Consider the following 17846-nt stretch of genomic DNA (forward strand, 5'->3'; position numbering starts at 1 on the left):
GCCTTCCGCATAGCCCTTGATAGTTATGATGATGATACTACCATCTGGTGGGATGGCTTGAGCTCCCTGAACCTCCAAATATATTTTCTCCATGACTACCACACCAAATTCTAATATCATTATAGCCAGCACCTTGACAGTAGGAGGCAATCTGTTTCTCTGCATAAACTTGTAATCCCAAAGGTGCTTTTTCAGGAGGCAACTGGACTTTCTTGTTTTTTTCTTTTGAAGACATTTCACTTCTCATCCAAGAAGCTTCTTCAGCTCTGACAGGATAGTGGGGAATGGGAGGATTTATATTCTGTTAGATCGGCGAGAAGCAGCAGGCGAGAGGCGCAAGTGAGTTTCAGCACTTTTTATTGCTAGAGTAAGTGACTGCTCTCTGCTGGCTGGACTGCTGGAGCTTGCCTTTTAAGGAGCTCCGGCAGACCAGCCCATACATGACAGTTGTTTAAACTTCTCTGGGTTTGGGCAACCAATCCCCAGTGAGCATGTGAAAACATGCAAATTAAGGAGCTCCAGCAGCCCAACTGGCCAATGACAGTTGTTTAAATTTCCCAGGGTTTGGGCAACCAATCCCCGGTGAGCATGTGAAAACATGTAAATTTAACAATGTCCGTACGTACGTAACACCTTCCTTGCAGACAGCTGGTATCTGCATCCTTTTAGAGCAGTGTTTCTCAACCTTGGTGACTTTAAGTCCTGTGGTGGACTTAAAGTCACCAAGGTTGAGAAACACTGCGCTGGCTGGGGGATTCTGGGAGTTGAAGTCTGGGAAATCTGGGATTTGGCCCAGATTTGATATTTCACTGCATGTGTTAACAGTGATTTGACTATATAATGGATGAAAATGAACTAATTTAGTGACACTTTATGTTCTAAACTATCAAGACATTTCCACTGACGTTTCTGAGATTAAAATAATATTGGCTTCTAATAAGTAAGCAAGCTGCTCAATGTAACCAGAGATAGAAGAGGAGCAAAGCTAGTGAACCGATGTATGAGTTTTCAGGAATTATTTCCAAGGAGAATAATTGGGATGATTCAAAATATGTACAGCTTCATATAAGGTCCAATTTATGTAGGATTATTTACATTTCGGTTGGTTACTTCCCTTCAATTAGCATAAATATTATTGTGAAAATATATATACTGGTCTTCTTGTATTCTGAATACAACAAGATCAGCATACCTACACCTGTGAAAATCTACGAAAATATATATATGTGTATGCGTGTGTGTATGTTGCATTTGTGTTGATAAATAAATAAAGGGAAACTAGTATAGATCTATTTCAAGCCCCAAATATGGGAGGGAGCATACTACCAGGTGCTTTGACATAACACTTAATCATTTCCTTGGCTCAGCTGATAATGGAGGAGAGCTTGTGGCTTAAAGGCTAATACAATTGCCTAACATGTAAAAGCCCAGGTTCGATTCCCAGTAAGGGTATGGCTAGCTGAGGAGAGCTAAATAGCTTGAAAATAAAGTTTCCCTTTATTTATTTATCAGCACAAATGCAACCCAAAAATGGTTTTCTGCCTGGAAGGCTCCTAGGGTGGAGGCAAAAGGCAAAAGGGAAGCAGTATGCTCCCTTCCATATTTGGGCATACCAGGTGCTTTGACGTAACATGTAATACACACACACACACACACACACATATTATGGGAATTGATCTCTTTTAAGTGTTGATATCCTAGACAATACAATGTTGAGCCTTCAGCAACAATGCTAATTTGATGGTGGATTAGTGGTGTTATCTAATGCTGTGAAAAACAATCCTCATACATTTTTATTATTACCAGTTCTAATTAACTGATGAAAGAGAATTTCTTTTTGAAATGTTTTTCAAAGGAGAAGTGATTTAAGTGCAATGTTCTGAGTGAAGTCTGAGATTACTGTCATTTATTTATTATCAGTTGGCAAGACACATATGCAAATGTCTTGTACTTTATTGTACAATCTTCTTTCTAGATATCTGTTACCTCCTACCTTCCCATGCAGCAATTATTTCCTAAGACAAGGGAACCCTGATTTTTATTTTCAGTATGGAAAGTTGGGGAACTATGAACACTTAATGGAATTGTAGAGCTAGAAGTGACCAAACAGATCATCTTGTCCAATCTTGCACTTTTTAATGCATTTCTCCTTTTAGAAGAATCGAATAAAAGTTTTTCTACTTTCACCTTTTCCTTTGGTTTTTAATTTCTTTGTACATTGTAAATGTAGGAGAAGGAGGGGCAGAACCTGTGGATGGAGCTAAAAGAGGAATCAGCCTAGACCTCTACATAGCCTGAAGTAGAGTTCAACCTCCCTTGAATTCCACATCTAGCGCCAAAATAGTACTAACCCTTAGTTGAATGGATTCCTGTGCCTAAGCATGAGAAATAAATAAGTTTAATTGGAACTTCACATGTGGTTCTGGTCTTTTGCACCTGACCATAATTTCCTATTTGTATACAAGCGTTTAGTCAACACTTACAATAAATGTGAACTTGAATATCTTTAACTGAAAGCTACCTGTGAAGGAAATAAAGATGTTTACAGATATCTTGTGACCTCTTAGAGAACTAAGAAAAAATCCCATAAATATGGAGCTGAGTAGCAGTAGAAATAAATGAGTATCAGCTTAAGTGTCAGACTTATATACAGTAGTAATACTTTTTAAAGTTAACTTTTAAGTAATTCAACCAGAAAATGTATTAGTTCAATATTGCATAACTTTTTCTCGAATGACATCACTTTGCTAAACAAATAATTCCCTCACCACTGTCAAACTGTTCACTAAGGCTGCATTACTATTACTATTAGTCTTCTCATCATTCCTATCACCGATCTCCTTCCACTTATGACTGCATTACTGTAACTTTGTTGCTTGTATCCTTACGATTTATATTGATATTGATTGTTTCCTGATTGCTTATTTGTACCCTATGACTATCATTAGGTGCTGTATCTTATTATTTTTGACGAATGTATCTTGTCTTTTTATGTACACTGAGAGCAAATGCACCAAAGGCAAATTCCTTGTGTGTCCAATCACACTCAGCCAACAAAAAATTCTCTTAAGGGAAAGAATTTTGAAACATTTTTAAAGATATATAGCTTTCTAACACAAGATGTTTTACTTTTAAAATTACATTTCATAAACAGGTTCATGATGTAATAAACATTTCTAACTTTTTTTAAATAAAAAGAGGAAGTGGCGGTTAACTAGGTGATGAGAGAATATTGAAGTTTAAAACATACCATTTCCGTAGAATTATATTTTATTTTAAAATTCAATTAAAAATACAAGAAAGAAAATAAGCACCATGTAGAAATGCATTTGTTTATGAATGATTATGCATGCATATTCCAATCTTCTTTTATACGATTTCTAAATGGTCTGCCATGGAGACAACAATGTAATAATTATTTTTTTAATTGGATAATTAAGTGGCTGGTATTTATTCATAGACTAAATAACTATAATGGTGGAATAACCATAAGGAAAATGATTTAGAGAAGATGGCACCTTGAAGTGTATACTGTATATTCAGAGTGCTTCATGGGAGGTGTTTTCTTTTATGTGTTGAGTGTATTAGTATTGACCTAAGTAGCAGATTACTATTCTAGCTATATAGTTTATAACAAGTGGATTATTTAACACAAGCTACTTGATTGAAATTTGTTCAGACATTTGAAGAGGCTCGATTTTTTTTCCAGAAAAAGATTTGCTTTTTGTATGCACTGAAGAAGTTTCAAGTGTGATAATCAAAGTTTTCAGACTCCCAGATAAGCTTTTCACTCATCTTAGATAGGGGTGGGCGGCACTGTCTTGCAGTGGTTCTCCTCCTATCTCTCGGACAGGTCGCAGTCGGTGTTGGTGGGGGGGCAGAGATCGTCCCTGAGGCCCCTAACTTATGGGGTGCCGCAGGGGTCGGTCCTATCCCCCCTACTATTTAACATTTACATGAAACCGCTGGGCGAGATCATCCGAAGGCACGGGATAAAATACCACCAATATGCGGACGATACACAGTTGTATCTGTCCGCCCCGTGCCAACTCAATGAAGCGGTGGACGTGATGAACCGGGGTCTGGAAGCCGTTAAAGACTGGATGAGAGCAAACAAGCTGATACTCAACCCAGACAAGACCGAGTGGCTGTTGTGTTTCCCTCCCAAAAATTTGACCAACATACCATCACTCAGGCTGGGGGGACAAAATTTACACCCCTCAGAAAGGGCCCGCAACTTGGGAGTCCTCCTGGATTCACAGCTAACTTTTGACCACCATCTCTCAGCTGTGACCAGGGGGGCATTTGCCCAGGTTCGCCTGGTGCGCCAGTTGCGGCCCTACCTGAATAGGGAGGCCCTCACAACAGTCACTCGAGCCCTTGTGATCTCCAGGCTGGAATACTGTAATGTGCTCTACATGGGGCTGCCCTTGAAGAGCATCCGAAGACTTCAGCTAGTCCAGAATGCGGCCGCGCGAGTGATCGTGGGCGCACCACGGTTCGCCCACATAACACCGATCCTCCGTGAGCTGCACTGGCTACCTGTTGATCTCCGGGTGCACTTCAAGGTCCTACTCACCACCTATAAAGCGCTCCATGGTAGTGGATCTGGCTATTTGAGAGACCGCCTTCTGCCAATTACCTCCCTGCGTCCCATCAGATCGCATAGAGTTGGCCTCCTCCGTATTCCATCCGCCAGTCAGTGCCGACTGGCGACTACTCGGAGGAGAGCCTTCTCTGTTGCAGCTCCGACACTATGGAACAATCTCCCCGTGGAGATTCGTACCCTCACCACCGTCCAGGCCTTCCGCACAGCCCTCAAGAACTGGCTAGCCCGTCAGGCCTGGGGATAATCTTATTTTTGCCCCTCCCGAATGCTGAGTGAATGTTGAGTTTTACTGTCTAATTTACTTTGTGCACATTTCTTTTTTTTTTGTATTGTCCTACACTCCCCTTCCTTTTTTGATTGTAAGCCGCCCTGAGTCCCCTCAGGGAAAAGGGCGGCCTATAAATAAATAAATCTACAAATCTACAAATCTTAGTCTGCTAGGTCTATGATGTAGCACTGGATGAGTGCTGTCAGATCCTTGAGTTACTTTGTGTGACAATAGGGTTTTAGTTTGTACAATTTATGAAAGCAAAATAAAGGAGGAAGAGAGGGAGGGAAGCGGGTGGATGGATGGATGTGAAATGAGAAGGAAGGAGAACAGATGGATTGATAGATGGAGATGAAATGAGAAGGAAGGAAGGAAGGAAGGAAGGAAGGAAGGAAGGAAGGAAGGTAGGTTGGTTCCCAATGTTTTCTACCAGCTTCCCACAAGGAAACTCAATAAGGAAGCTGGCAGGAAGTTTGAAGTTGCTCCTTCTCCCACCGTTTTTTTTCCCCACCTGTGGTCCTTCTGCTTCTCTGTTTAGGTAAGGAAATATTTATGAAACAATAACTTAATGGTCACAGGATGTCTAGTTCTTGTTTAAAGTTTGCAAATATATACTATGAAAAGTCACTAGATGGCAATATGACTTCACCAGAAATGTAGGGATTTCAAGAATTATGTTCACTTTACTTCTGTGTGAGCTAAAAATGTAAGCAGCAAATAGTGTTAAATCACACCTTATAGTAGGTACCAGCCCTCTCCAGTCTGATGCTTTCCACATATTGAGATTGGAGCTCCCAGAATTCAGGCTATTATTCTTTTAAATATAAAGGGCATTTCTATTCCTGATAATGTAGATAGAGCTGTGCCATTTGTGCATATGCACCTTCTGTATATAAATATCTAATGAAGATGCAGAGACTATCTGGATAGCAGCTGTGAGGATCTTTTATCCATCTTTCAAAAATACATGAAATATTTCATATACACATTTCATGGCATCTTTCATACATAATTAAGAAAGTCAGTTGACTTCAATCATATTATGACTGCATCTCTATATCTACAAAAAAAGTCTGGATAAGTGTGCCTTCTATTACAGATTGATAAATGCCAGTAAAGATCATGCCAGCTTCCACAAGCCAAAAAAGTAGAACTTACAGTTTTTCAGCTTCCAGTACATTATCTTGCCTAGAATCCAGTTATAAACATCCTCTTGGCCTATTACTCCAGAGAAGAGGTCCCATAGATAAGAGGAAAGCTGGTCCTGGCTCTGCTCTCCAAATTAGGTGTATATCCAACAACACCATGTTGAGTACACACATGACAAGAAAGGGCATTTTGATTTGAACAAATTGAATCATTTCCAAGCAATTTCCATTGAAGAGCTGAGTACAATTCCAAATTTTACAAGGAAAAGAAGTTGTGCTTAGACAACTTTAGCTGTGGCTGCACCTTATCTTAAACCAGTAATGTTTCCAAGCACCATAGACAAATGCCATTTCTTAGCAACCAGAAACGGCATGTTGTTGTTGTTGTTGTTGTTGTTGTTGTTATCACAATTATATCACAGCGGCCAGTTGTTTTGCCGGATTTGGCATTGATTACTAGTCGGGCCCCATCCAGGGGCCTAGAACGTCGTAACGTATTTTCGTAATATGCGTGCGGATCCAAGCAGTACAGCTTTTTGCATTTGACTGATGGTGATTTTGTCAATTTTTAACTGTTTTAAAACTGTTCTGGCATCTCCTGGTACAGAGATATCAATAAACTGTTCACTTTGGCCCTCAAAAACCATGATATGTGGCATGTTGTGTTCCAATGAAGATCCGTCTGCATTTGAAAGTCCCACAAAATCTTCAACTTTTTCAACTTTGTGCTCCCATGACTTTTTGGATAGAGGCAAGTCGTATTTTTTACATAATGACCAGTGGATTAATTTAGCAACTCAGTCGTATATAGCTTTGTAATCAGTTTGTGCAATTTTTCTGCATTCACATATTAAATGTGTTGAAACAGCATTCACATATTAAATGTGTTGAAACAGTTTCAACTTTGTTGTTGCAAAGTCAGCAGTTTGGATTGTCAGTGGATTTTTGTATCTTTGCTTTCATGGCATTAGTTTGTAGTGCTTGTTCTTGAGCAGCCAGTATTAAATCTTCCATTTCTTTCTTGATAGTTTCCATCTTAAGCCATGTCCATGTCAAGTTGTCATCACATTTCCTTCAATGTTTTTCAAATGCTGTCCATGCAAAGCTTTTGTTTTCCATCTATTTAATCTGTCATCCAGCTGTTTTTCGTTATATTCTGCCTTGGTTTCTGTTGTTTTTATGCTGTTCTTCGTTTTCTCAGCCTGCAGCAATTTTTCTGTACTTTGGTTCACATAATCATTCAAATTTAGTTTTTCTTTTCTACAGTTTGATGGATTTGCAATAGCCCCCTGCCCCCTATTTTTCTTGGCAGGTACAACTTGTCGATGTCACTTCGTGGATGTAAAGCGTGGTACATATTCAAAAGTTTGTGTGTTTTTCAGTCCAAATTTTCCAGTTCAGCCAGAGTCCAGTTGATGATTCCAGCTGAGTAGCGTATCACTGGAACTGCCTGTTAGGGATGCAATCTTAATCTTGGGTTGGCGATACATACATACATACATATATATATATATATATATATATATATATATATACACACACACACACACACACACACACACACACACCATGATTGAAATAATGTATCTGTCACTTTAAATGCTCATGTGAGATGAGATTGGATGCTGTTGCTTTAATCAGCCATAAGAGGGAGTAGGAACTACTACTGTTTGTTCCTGGTTGTTCATGTATGTTCTCTGTGCTTGCTATTGGAGTTGGATACTGTATATTGGATGGTGGCTACTCTGTATGTTAGTTATCTGTCTACATGGTGAATCCTGAGTTGAGCATCTGTAAACCAACGTGTTGTATCATAGACTGTGTATACAATTCAATACTACTTATCGCTTGTTTTGGAAAATGTTTATCCTACTTTATTTTTATCAACGCAAATAAAGTTATCCTTGTTTTAACTTCGGCGGCTGTGATTAATAGTGTGACTATTCAGCGACACTTTCCGTGCTACCTTCTGCTACTCAACTCTAGTCTCCAAAAGGAGATATACTTAACACTGCCCATATATTTAATGGATTTAATTATGTTTCCAGCATTCAGCTTTGATTTTAATATTTTGCAGACCCTCTGGATGTATTCCTTTTGCATTGACTCTTTGACTTTTCTATTCAAGATGTTATCTGCCTCCAATATCCCTAAGTACTTGTAACCATCATCCTTTGCTAATGCTTCCATTTCCCAGTTCTATTCCTTCTGTTTTTTCCATTTTCCTCACTGCATGGATAATATATCACATTTTTCAAGCCCAAAGTTCATTCTGATGTCACCGCTGAACAGTTGAACTGTGTTGAGTATTGATTTAAGTTCAGTGGGGCTTTTCACATACATTTTTAAGTCTTCCATGTATAGTAGATGGTTTATCTTGCCATGTTGGTTTGAGATTTGGTATCCCAGTTTTGTGTTTCATAGGATTATTGTCAGTGGAATTAATGCAATGTTGAACAGTAGTGGTGAAAGTGAATCCCCTTGGAAGATTCCTCATCTGATGTTGACTTCACCAATGTTCTCCCCATTTGTTGTTAGAACTGTTTTCCATTTTTGCATATTTGCTTTCAAAAATGTACAGATATTTTTGCTGATTCCAAAGTTTTCCAGACAGGTGTTAATCCAGCTGTGCGATAATGAGTCAAATGCATTCTTGTAATCACTCCACACCATATTTAAGTTTGTTTTTCTTTGTTTTGCACTTTTTAGTACTATTTTGTCTATGAGCAGCTGATCTTTTGTTCCTCTTGATTTTTTATAATTTCCTTTTTGTTCTACTGGATACAAACTGTATTATTGTTGTTGTTGTAATTATTATTATTATCACAACAACAGAATTGTATCACAGTGGCCAGTTGTTTTGCTGGATTTGGCATTGATTACTAGTCGGGCCCCACCCAGGGGCCTAGGACGTCGTAACATATTTTCGTAATATGCTGCAGATCCAAGCAGTGCGGCTTTTTGCATTTGACTGATGGTGATTTTGTCAATTTTTAACTGTTTTAAATGTAATTCCAGTGCTTTTGGAATAGCACCCAGTGTGCCGATTACCACTGGAATTACCACTGCTGGTTTGTGTCATAATCGTTGAATTTCAATTTTTAAGTCCTGGTATGTCGCGATTTTTTCATGTTCCTTCTCGGCGACCCTGCTATCACCTGGTATTGCGATGTCTATGATTGTGACCTTATTTTTCTCAACCAGTGTGATGTCTGGTGTATTATGCGCCAGTATTTTGTCGGTTTGTATACGGAAATCCCACAAGATCTTGACCATCTGATTTTCTGTGACTTTTTCAGGCTGATGTTCCCACCAGCTTGTTGCTGTTTTAATATTATAATTTTTGCACAAATTCCAATGGATCATTTGTGCTACTGAATTGTGCCGCAATTTATAATCAGTCTGCGCAATTTTTTTACAGCAGCTGAGTATGTGATCAACAGTTTCATCAGCTTCTTTGCAAAGTCTGCATTTGGCATCATCAGAGGATTTTTCGATTTTGGCCTTAATGGCATTTGTGCGGATAGCTTGTTCTTGCGCAGCCAGGATTAGTGACTCTGTTTCTTTCTTTAATGTACCTGTTTTTAACCATAACCAAGTTTGTTCACTGTCCACTTTATCTTTTATTTTTTCCAGAAATTGACCATGCAGTGCTTTGTTCTGCCAACTCTCCATTCTTGATTTTATCACATCTTTTCTGTATTCTTGTTTTGTCTGTTGGCCCTTCTGTAGATTTTTGTTCTTTACTTCGATTAATAGATGTTCTTGACTTTCTTTTAAATAATCAGCCAGTGCATGTTTTTCCTCTTCAACTGTTTGCTTCACTTGTAATAATCCTCTGCCACCTGATTTTCGGGGCAGATATAGTCTATCAGTATCACCACGTGGATGTAAACTGTAGTGCATTGTCATTAGTTTCCTGGTTTTTCGGTCCAAAAGGTCCAAATCAGCTTGTGTCCAGTTAACTATGCCAGCTGTGTATCTTATAACTGGTATTGCCCAGGTATTTATGGCCTTGATTGTATTTCCACCATTCAATTTAGATTTCAAAATTTTCCTAACTCTGTTGGTGTACTCTCGCCTGACAATAGTTTTTACTTCTCCATGCTTGATGTTAACCAACTGCAGAATGCCTAAGTATTTGTAGGCTTCATTTTCTTTGCATTTAATTAGTTGGCCATTGAGCATTTCAATTCCCTCAGATGCAGTGATTTTTCCCCTTTTTATGGATACAGTGGCGCATTTTTCCATGCCAAACTGCATTGAAATATCGGTGCTGAATACTCGGACTGTATTTGTCAATGATTGGATTTCTATTTCTGACTTTCCATAGAGTTTCAAATCATCCATATATAGTAAATGCGAAATTTTTTCAGCTTTTTTGGCTGTTTGGTAGCCTAATTTCATTTTTTTTAAGATTACTGATAGTGGGATCATTGCGATGATGAAGAGAAGAGGTGAAAGTGAATCACCCTGGAAAATTCCTCGCTTGATATTAACCATTCCGTAGCTCTCATTCCCTACTGCCAACTCAGTTTTCCATTGTTTCATTGCCTTTTCAGTAAAGGATGTAATATTTTTGCTAATGCCAGTTGTTTCTAAGCATTTTATGATCCAACTATGTGGCAGTGAGTCAAATGCCTTTTTGTAATCAATCCAGACCATATTCAAGTTCGTTTTTCTGTTCTTACAATTTTCTAATATCATTTTATCAATTAGAAGCTGATCTTTTGTGCCCCTGCTCCTTCTTTTGTTGCCTTTTTGCTCTACTGGCAAGATGTTGTTTGTTTCCAAATAATCCATCATGTTATCTGCAATAATGCCTGTGAGTAATTTGAAGGTTGTTGGCAAGCATGTTATTGGTCTATAGTTTTCAGGTGTTGTTCCTTTAGTTGGATCTTTCTGAATCAAGTATGTTTTTCCAGTTGTCAACCATTCATCAATTTGGCCCTTTTGTAAAATTTCATTCAGTTGCCTGGCCAATATTGCATGTAAACTGGTCAGATATTTGAGCCAGAAACCATGTAATTGGTCCTTTCCAGGTGATGTCCAATTCTTTACCTTTTTAACTCGATTTTTGATCATCTCAGTTGTTATTTCTAATACTTGCATTTGTTTGTTGCCAATGCTTTTCTCAAAGTCATGTATCCACTTTGCTTCCTTGTTGTAGTCCTTTGCATTTTCCCACAATTCTTTCCAGAATTCAACTGTGGCCTGCTTTTCTGGTTTTTCACTTTTGGTGTCACCATTCACATTAAGACTTTGATAAAAACACCATTGGTCTGATCGAAATTGCTGATTTTGTTTATATTGGATGATTCGTGCCTCATATCTTTCAATTTTTCTAGCTGTTGCTGTTATCTGCTGTTTTACAATCTCTACAGCTTCATTGATGTTTCTTGTATCCAATCTATATCTTCTGATTAGCCGATCTATGATTTTGTTGTTTTTAAGCCGTTGCTCATGCATGTTCTTTAAGTTACTAGCATCTGCCCTTAATTTTTTGATTTTTTGTTCTAAACGGATTTTCCACTTTGGCTTTGATGCTTTTTCTGTTGTGTGACTAGGTACTTTAATTTTAATGCCTAGTTCATTAGTGACTATTACAGCTGCGCTGTACATTAACTGGTTTGTTTCCAAGATGGATCCCGGTTCAATTGTTGAAAACACTGCATTAACCATTTTCATGATAGGGGCCAAAATTTTCTTAGGCACAGTTTTTAGTGATGGTAAACGTTGCCTTTCCTCATTAAGTAGAAAATGCTCCATGATCTTATCCTTCAATTCTTTTTGTTTTTGAGTTAGTTCATCAGTTGGTTCAATGATAACTGGTTCTAGTGGTGGTGATGTTATTTCCTCCCCGAGAGCTTCTTCTGGGAGTTCTACTATAGTGTCTTTAGTTGTGTCTTGAATATCAGTTATTTCCGCTTGTGATATTGTTTTTTGGGTTTTGCAATTTGCCTGAATCTCCTCATGTTCAACTTCACTAAACACTTTATTCCGTATAATAAATCGCCTTTGATCTGCTAGTCGTTGTTCACTAACATTTGAATCTGGATATTGTTTTTTCCATAATTCATACATTCGCTTTAAATATCCTCTTTTTTCTGGCTCTGAGTTGTAGTAACAGGCCATTATGGCACGGTTTTCATCTGCACTATATTTTTGTTGTTTTGTTGGCTGGTCCACTTGTAGCCCACTTGTCGACGGATGTCCAGGGACCCCAACATCCGCCGCGGCCCTTGTTAACCCGCGCGACGACCGATGCGGTATGGAATTCTTATTCGTTTTTTTCACCATATTGTATGGGTTGGCGGGGGGGTTTTTACGGGACCAGATGCCAACCTGATCCCAACCTTCCTCCTTTCTCATCCGGGCTTGGGACCGGCAACGGCGGAGTTTTATTATTATTATTATTATTATTATTATTATTATTATTATTATTATTATTATTATTATTATTATTATTGTACAATTGTATCACAGCGGCCAGTTGTTTCGCCGGATTTGGCATTGGTTACTAGTCGGGCCCCACCCAGGGGCCTAGGACGTCGTAACATATTTTCGTAATATGCGTGCAGATCCAAGCAGTGCGGCTTTTTGCATTTGACTGATGGTGATTTTGTCAATTTTAAACTGTTTTAAATGTAATTCCAGTGCTTTTGGAATAGCACCCAGTGTGCCAATTACCACTGGAATTACCACTGCTGGTTTGTGCCATAGTCGTTGAATTTCGATTTTTAAGTCCTGGTATCTTGCGATTTTTTCATGTTCCTTCTCGGCGACCCTGCTATCACCTGGTATTGCGATGTCTATGATTGTGACCTTATTTTTCTCAACCAGTGTGATGTCTGGTGTATTATGCGCCAGTATTTTGTCGGTTTGTATACGGAAATCCCACAAGATCTTGACCATCTGATTTTCTGTGACTTTTTCAGGCTGATGTTCCCACCAGCTTGTTGCTGTTTTAATATTATAATTTTTGCACAAATTCCAATGGATCATTTGTGCTACTGAATTGTGCCGCAATTTATAATCAGTCTGCGCAATTTTTTTACAGCAACTGAGAATGTGATCAACAGTTTCGTCAGCTTCTTTGCAAAGTCTGCATTTGGCATCATCAGAGGATTTTTTGATTTTGGCCTTAATGGCATTTGTGCGGATAGCTTGTTCTTGCGCAGCCAGGATTAGTGACTCTGTTTCTTTCTTTAATGTACCTGTTTTTAACCATAACCAAGTTTGTTCACTGTCCACTTTATCTTTTATTTTTTCCAGAAATTGACCATGCAGTGCTTTGTTCTGCCAACTCTCCATTCTTGATTTTATCACATCTTTTCTGTATTCTTGTTTTGTCTGTTGGGCCTTCAGTAGATTTTTGTTCTTTACTTCGATTAATAGATGTTCTTGACTTTCTTTTAAATAATCAGCCAGTGCATGTTTTTCTTCTTCAACTGTTTGCTTCACTTGTAATAATCCTCTGCCACCTGATTTTCGGGGCAGATATAGTCTATCAGTATCACCACGTGGATGTAAACTGTAGTGTATTGTCATTAGTTTCCTGGTTTTTCGGTCCAAAAGGTCCAAATCAGTTTGTGTCCAGTTAACTATGCCAGCTGTGTATCTTATAACTGGTATTGCCCAGGTATTTATGGCCTTGATTGTATTTCCACCATTCAATTTAGATTTCAAAATTTTCCTAACTCTGTTGGTGTACTCTCGTCTGACAATAGTTTTTACTTCCCCATGCTTGATGTTATCCAACTGCAGAATGCCTAAGTATTTGTAGGCTTCATTTTCTTTGCATTTAATTAGTTGGCCATTGGGCATTTCAATTCCCTCAGATGCAGTGATTTTGCCCCTTTTTATGGATACAGTGGCGCATTTTTCCATGCCAAACTGCATTGAAATATCGGTGCTGAATACTCGGACTGTATTTGTCAATGATTGGATTTCTATTTCTGACTTTCCATAGAGTTTCAAATCATCCATATATAGTAAATGCGAAATTTTTTCAGCTTTTTTGGCTGTTTGGTAGCCTAATTTCATTTTTTTTAAGATTACTGATAGTGGGATCATTGCGATGATGAAGAGAAGAGGTGAAAGTGAATCACCCTGGAAAATTCCTCGCTTGATATTAACCATTCCGTAGCTCTCATTCCCTACTGCCAACTCAGTTTTCCATTGTTTCATTGCCTTTTCAGTAAAGGATGTAATATTTTTGCTAATGCCAGTTGTTTCTAAGCATTTTATGATCCAACTATGTGGCAGTGAGTCAAATGCCTTTTTGTAATCAATCCAGACCATATTCAAGTTCGTTTTTCTGTTCTTACAATTTTCTAATATCATTTTATCAATTAGAAGCTGATCTTTTGTGCCCCTGCTCCTTCTTTTGTTGCCTTTTTGCTCTACTGGCAAGATGTTGTTTGTTTCCAAATAATCCATCATGTTATCTGCAATAATGCCTGTGAGTAATTTGAAGGTTGTTGGCAAGCATGTTATTGGTCTATAGTTTTCAGGTGTTGTTCCTTTAGTTGGATCTTTCTGAATCAAGTATGTTTTTCCAGTTGTCAACCATTCATCAATTTGGCCCTTTTGTAAAATTTCATTCAGTTGCCTGGCCAATATTGCATGTAAACTGGTCAGATATTTGAGCCAGAAACCATGTAATTGGTCCTTTCCAGGTGATGTCCAATTCTTTACCTTTTTAACTCGATTTTTGATCATCTCAGTTGTTATTTCTAATACTTGCATTTGTTTGTTGCCAATGCTTTTCTCAAAGTCATGTATCCACTTTGCTTCCTTGTTGTAGTCCTTTGCATTTTCCCACAATTCTTTCCAGAATTCAACTGTGGCCTGCTTTTCTGGTTTTTCACTTTTGGTGTCACCATTTACATTAAGACTTTGATAAAAACGCCGTTGATCTGATCGAAATTGCTGATTTTGTTTATATTGGATGATTCGTGCCTCATATCTTTCAATTTTTCTAGCTGTTGCTGTTATCTGCTGTTTTACAATCTCTACAGCTTCATTGATGTTTCTTGTATCCAATCTATATCTCCTGATTAGCCGATCTATGATTTTGTTGTTTTTAAGCCGTTGCTCATGCATGTTCTTTAAGTTACTAGCATCTGCCCTTAATTTTTTTATTTTTTGTTCTAAACGGATTTTCCACTTTGGCTTTGATGCTTTTTCTGTTGTATGACTAGGTACTTTAATTTTAATGCCTAGTTCATTAGTGACTATTACAGCTGCGCTGTACATTAACTGGTTTGTTTCCAAGATGGATCCCGGTTCAATTGTTGAAAACACTGCATTAACCATTTTCATGATAGGGGCCAAAATTTTCTTAGGCACAGTTTTTAGTGATGGTAAACGTTGCCTTTCCTCATTAAGCAGAAAATGCTCCATGATCTTATCCTTCAATTCTTTTTGTTTTTGAGTTAGTTCATCAGTTGGTTCAGTGATAACTGGTTCTAGTGGTGGTGGTGTTATTTCCTCCCCAAGAGCTTCTTCTGGGAGTTCTACTATAATGTCTTTAGTTGTGTCTTGAATATCAGTTATTTCCGCTTGTGATATTGTTTTTTGGGTTTTGCAATTTGCCTGAATTTCCTCATGTTCAACTTCACTAAACACTTTATTCCGTATAATAAATCGCCTTTGATCTGCTAGTCGTTGTTCACTAACATTTGAATCTGGATATTGTTGTTTCCATAATTCATACATTCGCTTTAAATAGCCTCTTTTTTCTGGCTCTGAGTTGTAGTAACAGGCCATTATGGCACGGTTTTCATCTGCACTATATTTTTGTTGTTTTGTTGGCTGGTCCACTTGTAGCCCACTTGTCGACGGATGTCCAGGGACCCCAACATCCGCCGCGGCCCTTGTTAACCCGCGCGACGACCGATGCGGTATGGAATTCTTATTTGTTTTTTTCACCATATTGTATGGGTTGGCGGGGGGTTTTTTACGGGACCAGATGCCAACCTGATCCCAACCTTCCTCCTTTCTCATCCGGGCTTGGGACCGGCAATGGCGGAGTTTTATTATTATTATTATTATTATTATTATTATTATTATTATTATTATACAATTGTATCACAGCGGCCAGTTGTTTCACCGGATTTGGCATTGGTTACTAGTTGGGCCCCACCCAACAACAACAACAACAACAATAATAATAATAATAATAATATTTGTGTCTTGTGCCTAGGAGTTCAAAAACATATATAAAATAGAGTTGTCCTGTTATGCTGTACATCCCAATATTAGTTGCAATCATTATTGACCTAGTTTTTTTTTAAACCTCGGGATACTAAACACCTTTGACTTTGCTTGGAGTGGTTGATCAACAAAGCTGTCACAATGATGGATTTTTCCTGAATTATTGCTTAATTAGCTTAGCTGAAGGTATAAATCAAGTGCAGTGTCAATTGCTTTATTCCACACACTGGCGCCCATGCTCAGCCTGACTGTAATGAATTATTAGTTTCTGCCACAAAATAACTGTAACATACAATATCAAGCTCATAATGAGACTAAAGCCCAAATGCATGTATAAAGGCCCCCCCCCCCCAAAATGGGACAACTTTACCACAGATGTAACAATGTGGGTTACACTTTTAATTTCATTACTCTGTTAAGGCATGGGTTTTCAGACCTGTGACTAAACTTAGACCATAATCTGACATACATGTCATAAGAAAATATTTGGCCTTTGGTAATGGCACATCTTGACATATTTAGCCAGCATGTATCACACAAAACCAAGATGCTTTTGAAGCTTATTACAGAGCTCTATAATATTATATAATTCAAGTGGGGAAAGTAACAACTTTATGGGCAATCTTAACACACAAATTCCAATTTAAGTTTGATAAAGGTAATTAAAAACAATATTTTGCAGAATCTTACTTTTTAGCAACTGAGAGTTTAAGCTGCTTGAATTCTATTGGAAAGCAAAGTAATAAGTTGGAAGCAACTTGATGATCTATAGATCTTAGGGACTGGAAATGATTTTTTATCAATTCTGTGATCTGGTAAGCAAGAGGAGAAGGGAAACCGTAAATAATATAGAACGCCAAGAAAAATAATCTCCAGGCAAATGGTTTCCCCTCTTCCACATTAGTTTTCCAGGCTAGGACTGAGCCCTTTGATTTAAAGTCTTGGGTAATTCTCTACTTGTCCGTGTCATTCGCATGGGAAGGACTGAAGTTTCATTTAGATCTGAAACTGATAAAATGCCATTGAAGACCTCAATTTCTCATGGGCACCTGAGCAATACTAACAGTGACATTCTAGATTTTGGGAATTCTGTGAAATTTCATCCCACAGCAGTGTTTTTCAGCCTTGACAACAACAAATCTGGAACTTGAAGTCTACACATCTTCAATTTGCCAAAGTTGAGAAATACTGTTTTACAGGAAGCAAGCTTGAAGATGTCTCTTCAGCAGCTGAAGTTTCTGGGCTTCCAAAAATGTACAAATGAATGCCCCAAAGGCGCTTTTTCAAGAGGAAGCTGGACTTTCTTTGAAGAGGTTTCCCTTCTTATCCAAGAAAATTCTTCAGAGCTGTCAAGCACGCCTCCTTGAGCAACCAAGAAAGAAATCTCTCAACTCCATTGTTTGTGGAATTAAAAGTACTTTTACTGGTTATGAAAAGATAGCAGTGAAGTAAAGCAAGGTCTGAGGCAGAAAAACGCGAAATCATACATATCAAACATTTGCCCAGCCCCCTCCCTCCAACAACCCCCACCCCATGCCCAATTCTGCAACTCCCTTAGGTGTCATGTGGGTTGCATCTCCAAGAAGCATCTTCAGGTTGG

The sequence above is a fragment of the Thamnophis elegans genome, chromosome 4 (genome assembly GCF_009769535.1).
Source record: "Thamnophis elegans isolate rThaEle1 chromosome 4, rThaEle1.pri, whole genome shotgun sequence".
Lineage (NCBI taxonomy): Eukaryota > Metazoa > Chordata > Lepidosauria > Squamata > Colubridae > Thamnophis > Thamnophis elegans.